The sequence below is a fragment of the Lemur catta genome, chromosome 1, assembly GCF_020740605.2.
Source record: "Lemur catta isolate mLemCat1 chromosome 1, mLemCat1.pri, whole genome shotgun sequence".
Lineage (NCBI taxonomy): Eukaryota > Metazoa > Chordata > Mammalia > Primates > Lemuridae > Lemur > Lemur catta.
The window spans coordinates 223961659-223974610 of record NC_059128.1 but is presented as its reverse complement, the minus strand read 5'-3'; positions in this window follow the sequence as shown (position 1 = coordinate 223974610).

Sequence of the window (12952 nt, the reverse complement as noted above, 5' to 3'; positions counted from 1 at the left end):
TATTATTTCATATTTGCCTAGTCTACTATTTATAGACATTTAGTTTTACTCCAAATTTTTTTTTAATTTAATTTAATTTGTGCATACTTTTACCTTAGAATGTGACCTTAACTCCAAAATTTTGACAATAAAACAAATACTATAATGAATATTATTGCATAGTTATCCTTTAAAGCATATTTTACATCGTTTTGTAAATTCCTTTGGATACAAATAATGGGTCAAAAGTTTCTATGAACCTATAAAATGTTAATGACGGTCACCTAAAATAAGTGAATGAATGTGCCAACAATACCTACCCTTGCATCATATTTTAAACAAGAGAAGAAAAAGAAAAAGATGATTTAATTATTGGATTAAGTGGGATTTTCTTTTGATTACCTTTCCATGTGCCTATTGGCCAAATTGCTAGATCCCAAGTTCTGTGTGGGCAGAGACCTTTTCATTCTTATTTATCATTGTGTCACCAGCATTCAGCACACTCTATGCAACAAATAGTGTATAGAAAGCAAATGTTAACTGACTTGTAATTCGCTCGAATTTTTAGATACTAAGTAGATCCATTTCTGGGAGACTGGACTCAAAAAACCAAACTTGAAAGACTGAAATGTAAATGACATGTCAATCTATTAAACTCATCATTTAATGGCAAGCTCTGGGGGAAGGAAGTGGGTGTATGTTCGTGGTTGGGAGATGGGCTGGTCAGGGATGGCTAAGAACAGAGGCAGTGAGACCAGTGAGGAAGCCATTATAGTCACCGGGGAAAGACATGATGGCTTGGATCAGTCTGTTGTTTGTTTTGAACTTCATTTATGGTGACCTTTGTACTACAGACATTATGGTTTTGAGCTTCTTTATTAATATATCAACATTTACCTTCATACTTTTTATTTTAACCTTTATGCTTTTTAAACTTTTATATTTTTGTGAAAGAGAAAAAAGGAGAGTTTGAATAAGAGTTCAAGGGAGCTATTTTGACAAAAATATTTTGGAGAAAAATTGAGAAAGATTGAGGGATCAACAAAATTGAGATCTCAAGAGAAAAGTCCCAAAAGAAATATAGAAATACCAAGAAATGCAATGGAATGATCTCTACCAGGGAAAAAAAGAAAAAGAAATACCAAGAAAAAGAGGGAGCATGTATATGACAGAAGAAATTGTATAGGTAAAATAAGTAAAAGAGATCATGAAAGAGCAAGATTATGACTGACAGAAATAAACACAAATCTATACAGATTTTGAGGAAAATGTTGAGAAATAGATATTGGTGGGAGACGTTGTTACAGTCTGAGTTTCGTGCCGAAAAAATCATTAATCTGCCATTCTGCTTCTGTAAAACCTGCTTGCTCCTGCTTGCTACCCCAAACACAGAAATTCCTAAGTGACTACAACACCCATGTTCTGCATAAAATGATTACAGCCCCCACATTTTGCATGAAGCGCTTACAACACTCACGTTTTGCATGAACAAGATATGGCCCAGAGCCCAAACTGCCCAGATCCTGTTACACCAAAGATAAGAAAATGATATAATGCTTACTCAAGGCTTTTTGTATACATGCTTCCTCAATCTTAATAATTTTCCACCCACAAACTTACAACATAAAAACTTTCCTTTTCAAAGCCTTGCTGCTGCACTCTGTGCCGCCTTTGGGCGGTGCAGAGCATAGTCGCTGGCCGGCTAATAAAGACTCCTGATTTGTCTCAATTTCATCGTTTTTCTTGCATCTCAGACCATAACAATTGTCAGAGATTTGGAGAGAGTGAATGAGAGACTTAGAGTGAGAGAGAAACTGAGAAAATATTTAGTCAATATGAGAGAGATAAATTGAGTTCTGAAAGAGATTCAGAGAGAGGAAGGGGGAAAAAGAATAAATAGAAGAGAAAGGAAGGAAAGGAGGAAGGAGGAGACAGGTAAAGAGGAGTGCAACAGACATGGAGTAACAGAAATCAGTAGGCATAGATAGCTAAGGGACATTTAAAAAGAGTGAGATACTGAGGGAGAATAAGAGAGATTCTGAGAGAGATGTTGGGCTAAATTGTGAGGTTTCTCTGTATGTATTGTGTTATTTTTCTGGAATACTTGTCAATTGTCATCCCATTTCCTGGATTGATCCTTTAATGCTGAAATCTTTTCTATTGTCTGTAGTTTTATATATTTTTTTACTTTGGGTACATTTCTCACTCTTGTCACTCTTCTTTCTTTGGTAGGATGCAGAGCATGAGCTCTTTTTTTTTTTTTGGTTTTTAATATTAACTTTAATTTTTTTCTTTTTTTTTTTTTTAATTTTTCTTCTGGTGTTTTGTTTCTGGATTTTATACCTTAGTCTAAGACTTGTGCCCTCTGGGTTAGCTGGCAGAGAAGCAGATAGGGCTAGTAGTCAGAGACCCCTCCCTAGTCCAGAGAAGCCCAGGCCAGCAAGCTGATGGTGCTACCATAGCATGAAGCAGGAGTCAAGTCTATGATGGTCAAAATTGATCCCTCTTCAGTCCCAGAGTAGTGCTTGCCAACGGTATGCACTCAATAAATAAGTGATGAATGAATGAATACAACAAAAGAACAGATGGGTGAATGAGAAAGACTTCAGTCAGTTTGAGGAAGATGGTGGCAGGGGCGAGTGGACAAGGCATTACAGAGAAAATAAAATTAAAGGTCAAGAAAAAGCATGAGCCAGATGCTTAGATACTTCATTTAATATTTTTGGAAGGCAGTTGACTGGGGGTAACTGAAACCTCAGAAAGCAAAACCATGGATAAGGGACTCCTTTATATCACTAATCATTATCCTCTCAAACATGAATGGATTAAATCACCTACATTAAAATTTTCAGATTAGATTACTATTTTGAAGATAACACACTTAAAACTTTAAACAAGTGTAAAAGTGAAGAGGTGGTTGCATCAAAAGGACACAAGAGCTAGCCTGAAGGGTTGTCAAAGGTAGGAAGTTTGAGAATAAAAAGAATAATGACTCTGTTTCCAGCAACAGTTGTACTAAGCTGTCAGCGCACTTTTACTGACTGAACGAATGAATGAATGAATGAAGGGCGGGACATCAGGGTGTGTCTGGGTGGTACAGGGAGGGTTCTGATTGAATCAAAACTTACATTTAAATGCACGGTCTTTCTCCATGAGGCCATACTAAAGAGACTGCATGTTCAGAGAGACGCACCAATCAGAACTGAAAATGGGTACTCCAAGGGAATTCATGACAGGTAAGCAGGGGGAGATGGGGAAGCAGGGGGGAGATAGGAGGGGACAGGATGTGGGGCTTTAACTGGTCAAAGAGGATTCAAAGGATCAAAAGAGCAAGATTGAAGGAAGCAGATCACTCACAGGTTCACATTGGAGGGAGATAATAGAGAAAGGGTTGTAGGTTGAGGACAAAAGGAAGGTCAGAAGGTCTGATTGCCTCGTGAAAATCAGGGAGTGAATGTGAGACTCCTGTTACTGAGGGCGGGTGTTGGTTCTGCAGGGCTCCCAAACTTTCCCAGTCTGTGCTAGCCTTGCCTTTGCAAAATCTCACTAGAGTATAAGCTCCATCACAGCAACTATTTGCGTGCTTCATTCATTGCAGAATCAACAGACCTACCTAAGTACCCACTTGTGGGAGGCAGACAATAAATATTTGCTGAGTAAATGCAGTACTCCTGCTAGAAATTGTGTCTTATGCTCTCCATATCCTTGATCAGGAAAAACACTAGTCCAGTTGAATCCTTGCTTCTTTGTTTAGTGTGCTAATTTAAGCTGCAGACTCTCAACACCCTTCTTGGGAAAGTGGGCTGAGGTTTAGATTATGTGTACAAGAGTCAGTAAGCCCTGATTCACTCTCAGCTATGCTTTTCCTCCAGCTCCCCAAATGTTAAGACCTTACCTCTCTTCCTTTATAAGAGGTTGATAATAATTATACTTTACCCCGTGTCTTTTTCAAGGATCAAATGAATCATGTATATGAAACACTTGGATACCTGACACATGGAAAGCATCTCCGAATGTTATTTCATTTAATTTTTTTTGTTTTTTGAGGCACTTGATTTGGGAACCAAATGTTATTAACATTTTATATACTGTATTAATACATCATGCAATATTGTAATGTTGCTATTGTATGTTATTACATCATTTTGTTACATTTACTCTGCAGATTGTATTGAAGAACAGATGCTTTGTTAAGTTTAATTTCCTTTTCTTCTTCTTCTTTTTCTTTCTTTTTTTTTTTTTTTTTGTTGTTCTTTTTTGAGACAGGGTCTCACTCTGTTGCCTGGGATAGAGTGCAGTGGTATCATCATAGCTCACTGTAACCTCAAACTCCTGGGCTCCAGTGATCCTCCTGCCACACCTGGGACTATAGGTGTGTGCCACCATGCCCAGCTAATTTTTTCTCTATTTTTTGTACAGACAGGGTCTTGCTATGTTGCCCAGGCTTGTGTCGAACTCCTGGCCTCAAGCAATCTTCCAGACTTGGCCTCCCAAAGTGCTGGGATTACAGGCATGGGCCACAGTGCCCAGCTGAATTTCTTTTCAATCAAATGTTAAGCCCTGGCCCATCCCTTGTTCTTTCAAACTTTTTGATCTCAGAACCTCTTTACATTCTCAAATTATTGAGGACCCCAAAGAACTTTTGTTTCTGTAGTTTACATCTATAGATATTTACCACATTCAAAATGAAAATTGAGAAATTAAAATCTATTTATTAATTCATTTCAAAATAAAATGATAAATGCATTACATATTAACTATATTTTCCACAAAAATATAATGAGGCCAATGGCATTGTTTTACATTATAGTAAATTTGGCTTAATAGAAGACAGAATTCTCTTCTGCTTTTGCATTCATCTTTTATGATATATTTTTTTTTTGAAGTGGAAGAAGGAAATCTGACCATAGGTAGATATATGATGTTAGAAAAGCAAGGAATGTTCTAATAGCTTTTGGGATAATTGTGGACAGCCTTTGAAACTATAACACAAAATCAACAAGTGGTAGTTTCTTAAAGATTCGTTGCAATGTGGAATTTGAAATTGTATCAGTGGACCTTTCATACTCTGTCACATTAAAATCCATTGGTCTACACTGAACTTTGAGTAAACCTTGTACCCATGCATGATATTGTAACATTACACACTGGTCCTTTGCAAGATATTGGTCTATGAGTTATGAAGCTCTTCTAAATGTATTCCACTGTAAAATTGTGAAATAAAATGAGAGTGAAACAGTAACAATATTATTATGAAAATAACTTTGACCCTGAAGAACTGAAAAAACCTCAGGGACCCTCAAGGCCTCCAAAGCACACTTTGAGAATTTCAGCTCTAGGTCATCTGAACTTTCATAGTAATTGCCTCTCCCTCTTCCTCTCCCACTTCCCTTCTCCTCCCCACCTCTTCTGTAAATTCTTTCCAAGCAGAAACAAAAATAATCTATGTTCCCGTTCCACTGACACGTTACCTCCTCATAGCTAATTGTTTCCAAAGGTGAAATAAAGGTACAATGAAGCAGGAGCCAAAAAATAAATGGGTAAAAAAAATCGTAATTGCTTTTGGAAGGCAAAGCACACAATGCTAAGAAAGAGCTAAGGGGACATTGTGAAGTGATAGCTTCTACAAGTTAGTGCTGTTTAAACTGAGAAATTACAGGTGAGTGTTGACTTGGTATTAAGCGGGAGACAGTAGTGGGGAAGAACATCTGCAAATACCTGGAAAACAGGAGAAAAACAGGAGAATCTTGATGTTTCAAAGATTGAAGGGAGTCCAGTGCGGCCAGAACACAACCAAGGAAAACAGGGGAGAGCTCAGCCAGTGTCTAACATTTGCAGGGCCAAGACAGAATACAACTGGAGGCCCACATACCATGTATCTATTTAAAAGTTATAAATCAAGGTAGCAAACTTTTAAGTAAAATATGTTCTCCCTGCCTACCTTGACAAACATATCTTCCTGGAAGTCAAGATTCAAATTTTGAATTCTTGGTTTCCTTGAAGTTCTACACAGAACATGACAATGGAGGAAGAGCTGGCCGCAGCCTCAACCCCTTCACCCTCATCCTCACCTCTGTATGTCCAAGATCCAGGCTCTGTTTATACCACTTGACCAACAGTCGCTCCCTGAGCCAGGGGAGTGCATGCTGACTGCATATTCTCCCCTCAGGAGGATGAATTCAGGAAAGATACTGTGCAGTCCGCAGCAAAAAATCCTGTGGGCCGTGATACGCGGAGTGTGATTAAGAAGCAGGCAAGTATCCCAGGTCATAATACTTTTTTCCTGCAGACCTCATGCCCACACAGAAAAAGGCCCTTTTAAAGCTATTCTAAGTCTTGTTTGAAGACCAGTAATATTGGCATCACCTGGGAGCTTGTAAAAAGGAAGGCTCTCAAGCTCCACCAGAGACCTATTGAATCAGAATCTATTTTAACAAGATTCCTAGGTGGTTTGTATACCTATCAACATCTGAGAGATATAGAATTCAATGAAGGGATTCAAGACAAGGACTGTTTTGCCCAGGTCAAAGGGTAGCACTGCCTGTTCCTATAAGGCTCCCTAGGCCAGGATCAGAGAGGATGTGGGATATATCCCACTTGCATTGGGGAGTCAATAAAGACTCTGAAGAGTACAGTTACATGGTCTGATTTACTTTTCTAAATAACAATAGATCCCATCCCTTGAGCATTACATTGCATCAGACCTTGTGATTTACAGATAGACTCTTAGTGATTCTTCATTTTCCTGGTTTTGATAGTGTGCTACATTTACCCAAGATGTCACCACTGGGGGTGGCTGTGTGAATGGTACACAGCATCTCCCTGTACATTTTTTTTTTTTTTTGCAATTTCCTGTGAGTCTGCAATTAGTTTAAAATTAAAAGAAAACCAGACAAAACCACTAGGTAATTTTGCTTTCAATATTCATATACATTTAAAATAACTTAAAGAGAAACTTATCCTATTATATTTAATGAGATATTTGCCATATGTGTGGCTTTTTCTTCATTCCTGAAGTTCTAATTTTCCCTCTTACATAATTTCTCTCCAGCCTGAAGAACTTCCTTTAACAGATTACTGGCCATGGATTCTCATAGTTCTGAGAAGGACTTCATTTCATCTTCGTTCTTGGAAGATATTTTCCCTGGATATAGAATTCTGAGTTGGTCATTCTTTTCTTTCAGCACTACAAAGATTTTGTTCCACTGTCTGTCTGCCTTCGTTTCTGATGGGAACTCTGTGGTCATCTGATCTCTAATTTATCTTTTCATGTGTAAATTGTAACAATCTCAAAGAAATATCCCCTACTCTGAGTCACAAAGATATTCACACACAATTTGTTTTAATATTTCCAAAGTTTAATTTTTTGACAAATACATCTGGAGTATTTCTCTATGATATAAAAATGAATTATTTTCCAGCTGAGGCAGAAGCTTTGGGGGTTAACCCCTCTTGCCTGAGGTCATAGAGCAAACCCAGGCGCCTTGAGAACATTGCTGTCCAGTTAATGAATTAGCTCATCAGCATTCCCTATGTCTTATAGGCCTCCCATCTCAGATTTCAGAAACCCCGATGAACAGAACAACCCCAGAGAATCCCCAGCCAGGCTCTTCTAGCAACACGAATGATTCCAGCATGAACTTAATGTCACCACAGGATCCAGCTAGGCCCAGTGAGTATAATTTTCTTTTTCCTCCCTCTCCTTCTATTGCCTTCTTCTCATGAGGCCCTGTAATTGCATTTTGCATTTGTTTTAAAGCAGCTATTATCTGTTGTATTTTATTTTTAAAAATTCACCTAAAAAATCTTCCCATCATAAAAGGGGAAGCTATACATTTCAAATCAAATGAGCTTTTGGTCCATGGTCGATTGAAATTATGATAGATAAGTTAAGAACACATGATACAGAGCAAGTGAGAATGTTTTTGCAGGAGAGAAAGTCTGAAGCATATGCAGATAGAAATAAAGAAAGCTCCTTTTTCAAGGCAGGAATATTGTGGCCCAATATTGTGGGAAACTGAGAAAAAAGAAGCTCATTATGTAGAGTAGTAGTATATAAATGTATACAGAAATTTATTTACAATTGGATCTTATTAAGAGTTATTCTGAAACATATATCCTGGAGACTTTCCTGTACTTGCACATATTGTCTACTTTTTAAAAAATATATAACTATATAAAACTTAGTTGTATCTCTATTCACTAATAATAAACAAAAAAATGAAATTGTAGAAACAATTCTATTTACAGTAGCATCAAAAATAATAACATACTAAGAAACAAACTTAACCAAGAATGTAAAAGACTTATACATTAAAAACTACAAAATGTTGCCAAAGAAATTAAAGAAGGAACAAATAAATGAAATGATATCCCATGTGCATGGGAAGACTTCTTATTATGAAAATTTCAATACTACCCAAGTGATATACAGATTTAATGCAATCCCTATAAAAATCTAAATGGTGATTTTTAGAGAAATAAAAAAAAATCCATCCAAAACTTCACACTAAATCTCAGGGGATCCCAAATTGCCAAAACTATCTTGTAAATGATAAACAAAGTTAGGAGTCTCATACTTCCTAATTTCAAAACTTATTATAAATTATAGTAATCAAATACAGTGTGGTGCTAACATAAAGACAGACATATGACCAATGAAAAAGAACAGGGTTCAGAAATACATTTTTTTTTTAAAAAAAGGTCATGGGAAAATCTCAAGCACTATGCTTATCTTATCTATTTAATTAACTGATTGATTGATTGATTTGAAATGGGGGTCTTGCTATGCTGCCCAGGCCGGTCTTGAACTCCTGGCCTGAAGTGATCATTCCACCTCAGCCTCCTGAGTAGCTGGGATTATAGGCATGTGTCACTGTTCCCAGCCAGAAACACATTCTTGAACATACATGGTCAAATGATTTTTGACAAGGGTGCTAAATCATTCAATGGGGAAAAGACAGTCTCTTTAACAAATGGTGCTGGGAAAACTGATAAACAAATGCAAATAAATGGAGTTGCATGCTTACCATATACAAAAATTAACTCAAAACGGATCAAAGACCTAAATGTAAAAGCTAAAACTATAAAAGTCGTAGAAAAAACATAGGGAAAAAGCTTTATGACACTGGATTTGGCAATGATTTCTTGAATATGACACCAAAAGCACGGGCAAAAAAATAAAAATTGATAAATTGGGCTACATTAAAATTTAAAAACTGCATCAAAGGACAAAATCAATGGGGTGAAATGGCAACCTGTGGAATAGGAGAAAATTTTTGTGAATCATATATCTGATAAGGGGTTAATATCTACAACATATAAACTCATAACTCAACAACTAAAACCAATTAAAAGATGGGCAAAGATCTTGAATAGATATTTGCCCAAAGAATATATTCAAATGGATAATAAGCCCATTACCACTTCACACCCATTGGGATGACAACTATCAAAGAAACAAAAAAACAAATGTTGGCAAGAATATGGAGAAATTGTAACCCTTGTGGGAATGTAAAATGTTGTAGCCACTATGAAAAATAGTAGGGTAGTACCCCAAAAATTAAAACTAGAATTATCATATGACCCATCAATTCCACTTCAGGGTCTATACCCAAAAGAATATGAACCAGTGTCTCAAGGAGATATCTGCACACCCATGTTCATGGAAGCATTATTCACAATAGACAAGAGGTAGAAGCAACCCAAATATCCATCAGTGGATGAATGTATAAGTAAAAGTGGTATATACATACAATGGAATATTACCTTAAAAAGGAAGGAAATCCCGTCATACACTACAACATGGATGAGCCTTGAGGAAATTATGCCAAGTAAAATAAGCTAGTCACAAAAGGGCAAATACTATATGGTTGCATTTATGAGGTACCTAAAGTACTCAAATTGACAGACAGAAAGTAGAATGGTGGTTTTCAGAAACTATGGGGAGAAGGCAGTGGAGAGTTTAATGGGTATAGAGTTTTCAGTTTCGCAAGATGAAAAGAGTTCTGGAGATTGATTGGACAATAATGTGAATGTACTTAACACTACTGAACTATATACAAAAATATGATCAGGATGGTAACTTTTGTTATGTATACTTTACCACATTTGAAAAATATATAAGTAACAACGGAAATGAATGACTAAGACAATGATCTCAATCAATCATTAAGCCCACTTTAAGGCACACAAGCCACAAATCCTCCTGGGGCTATTTTTCCAAAGAGGTTTTCAGGAGGTTTAGTATTTATGCATTTCATTAAAGGGGGGGAAAGGCATGTAGGAAGAGAGGCAGGTAGGCAAATAAGGTAAATGGCTACATTCTTGTGAGACTTTAGTTAGTGCCCAAGAAATCTACGTTTTACATAAGATAAGGTGAATGAAGAGAAAAAGAAAATGAAAGAAGAATCAATTATGCAGACATCTCAGGGTAAGCGGAGGAACCACTGATCTTGTCTCTGTACCGTACCTGGAAGATAAGCTTGTAATCAACATTTTCAGTGTGGAATTGAAAAGACTTTAGTTTTAGGAGCTAGACTAAACACTGCAGACCTAAAGTTACAAATAACATGTCCTTGTTTATGGGAGGCCAGCAAAGAATTTACCTATGAATAATCTGTAGGAGGCCTTTCACTTTTCTGTGGGAATATGGCTAATGCACAATGTTAGTAACAGCTATTTATTTGGAAGAGGATGTTACATAACTCAGCCTCTAGGCTTGACCTTCTCTTTTGCATAAGGAGTTGGGCAGGGTGTGTCCTGAGATTTTAAATTTTCCTTCACATAAATATATATATGACTGTGTACTATTCCAAGCTATGGATGTATGAAAGGTTATTTTACCTATTGATAAATGCTTTAACTTCCTAAAAGTAAATATTCTCAGTTAAATGGTATAAAGTATATTAAAATAAAATATATTAAATTCTTCTTGACTCTTGTATCAGGTTATATACTCACTAATAATAAATGAGGATATGTGTCAGCCACGTTATTAAAAAGTCTTGATTTATAACTACTACTAATAAACACTTACGTGTTTATTTTGGCCAGTCTGGTGACTATGTGTCATGGTGTTTGCCTCTTGTGATGAATCTCCCAGGAGTCCTTTGAGGTTCTTGTACCTGGATATCTAGATTTCTAGCAAAGCCAGGGAAATTTTCCTCCATTATATCCTCAAATAGTTGATCCAACCCTCATGTATTTTGTTCTTCACCCTCAGGGATGACTATGATTCTTACATTAGGCCTCTTTACATAATCCCACATTTCTTGTAGGCTTTGCTCTTTTCTCTTATTTCTTTGCTCTATTTCTGCAACTGACTTGTTGAATTGAAAGGTGTTATCTTCAATCCCTGAGATTCTTTCTTCTGCTTGATCTACCCTATTCTTGAGGCTTTCCACTGTGTTTTGTAATTCCTTGAATAAATTCTTCATTTCTAGAAGTTCTGTTTGATTTTTCTTTAATGTTTCAATTTCTTTAGCAAATTTTTCATTCGTTTCCTGGATTTTTTTGGTGTTTTCTTTGTGTTGGGCATACATTTTTTTTCTTGCATTTCATTGAGTTTTCTTACAATCCATGTTTGAAATTCTTCATCTGTCATTTCAGTGTTCTGATTTTGGTTGGTATCCATTGCTAGAGAGCTGGTGTTCTCTTTTGGGGGTGTCCTTTCACTTTGATTCTTCATACATCTAGAGTTCTTTCACTGATTCCTCCCCATCTGGAGCAGCCATTGCTTCTTACCTTTGGATTTTTGTTTAGATAATGACCGGCCCAGTTTAGTCTCTGAGCCAGTAGGTGGTGCTTGTTGGTGGGAATTGACCACAGCCTATGTGATGAGTCAGTAAAAGCATATGCAGATTGATCTCCTTGTCAGTAGATGGTGCTTGGCCAGGAGGAGCAAGCTGCAATGTTGTTTTTGGGTCCTGGGACCAGCTCTAGTTCCTCTGGAGGAGCACTCTAGTGCCCCAGGTGGTGGGTGGCACTCTGGGACTTCCAGGTGTGTCCTTATTCTCCACCTCAGCAGGGGCAGGTGGGTGAGTGAGGCTGGTCGGGGCTGGGTTGGGTGAGCCTGCCTTCAAGCTCCACAAATGCCTTTAGGAAGGGTTAAAGGTCTGTTCCCCATCTCTGGGCAAAGCTGTCAGGGAGGGGCTGAAGTGGCCCCACTCAGGTAAAAATTCTGCACGCAGAGGTGGAGTTGTCTGAGACCTGAAGTCTGGCAGTCTGGAGCAGGCCTTGTTCCTTTCTACCCTGCCCTATTCCGTGGTTTCTCCTGGACTTCTGTTCAAGCCAGCTGAGCTCCCCTATGACTATGATGTGGGCTGGGAAGTTCCCTGCCCAGGATCCCGGCCTGAGTTGGGAGTGTGGCCTTCCCGTGGGAAAGGTACCCCTCCAGCACACTGCAGCTAGGCCCCACTCTGATCTACCCGTGAAGGCACACACACCTCAGTAGACTAATTCACGTATATCCCCTCTGTGCCACTGGGCAATGTGATCAAGACCTGGGAGTGTGGGATCTGGCCTGCAGGCCTGTCCCCCAGGCCCAAGAGATCAATCCCTGACCATGCCAGGGAGAAGAATGCTGGTCTCAAGTCACCCATAGGGTGCTCAAGCTGCATCAATGTCCTTCTGCCTTGGGGTTTGCCCTGCTCTGCAGGAGTCACTAGACAAGTAGCACCAGGAAGGGCCGGCGGGTAGGGAGTTCATAGTCTGAGCACCCCTCAGTCCACTGCAGGGCCCCAAAAGCAAAGGTCCAAGCCCTGTTCCCTGTGGATGCCTCCAAGTGGCGGCTAAATTGTCTCTCTCGGCAGCCGTGGGTAGGAGAGGCAAGGGGAGAATGAAGGACTAGGTGGCGGAAGGATTGCACACTGGTAGTTACCAACCCTCTCTCAGGGAGGTAGTCCTCCCAGAATGACCAGGCTCTAGAGTCCCACAGATCTCCCAGGACCCACTGGACCCCTGTGGCTCCTGC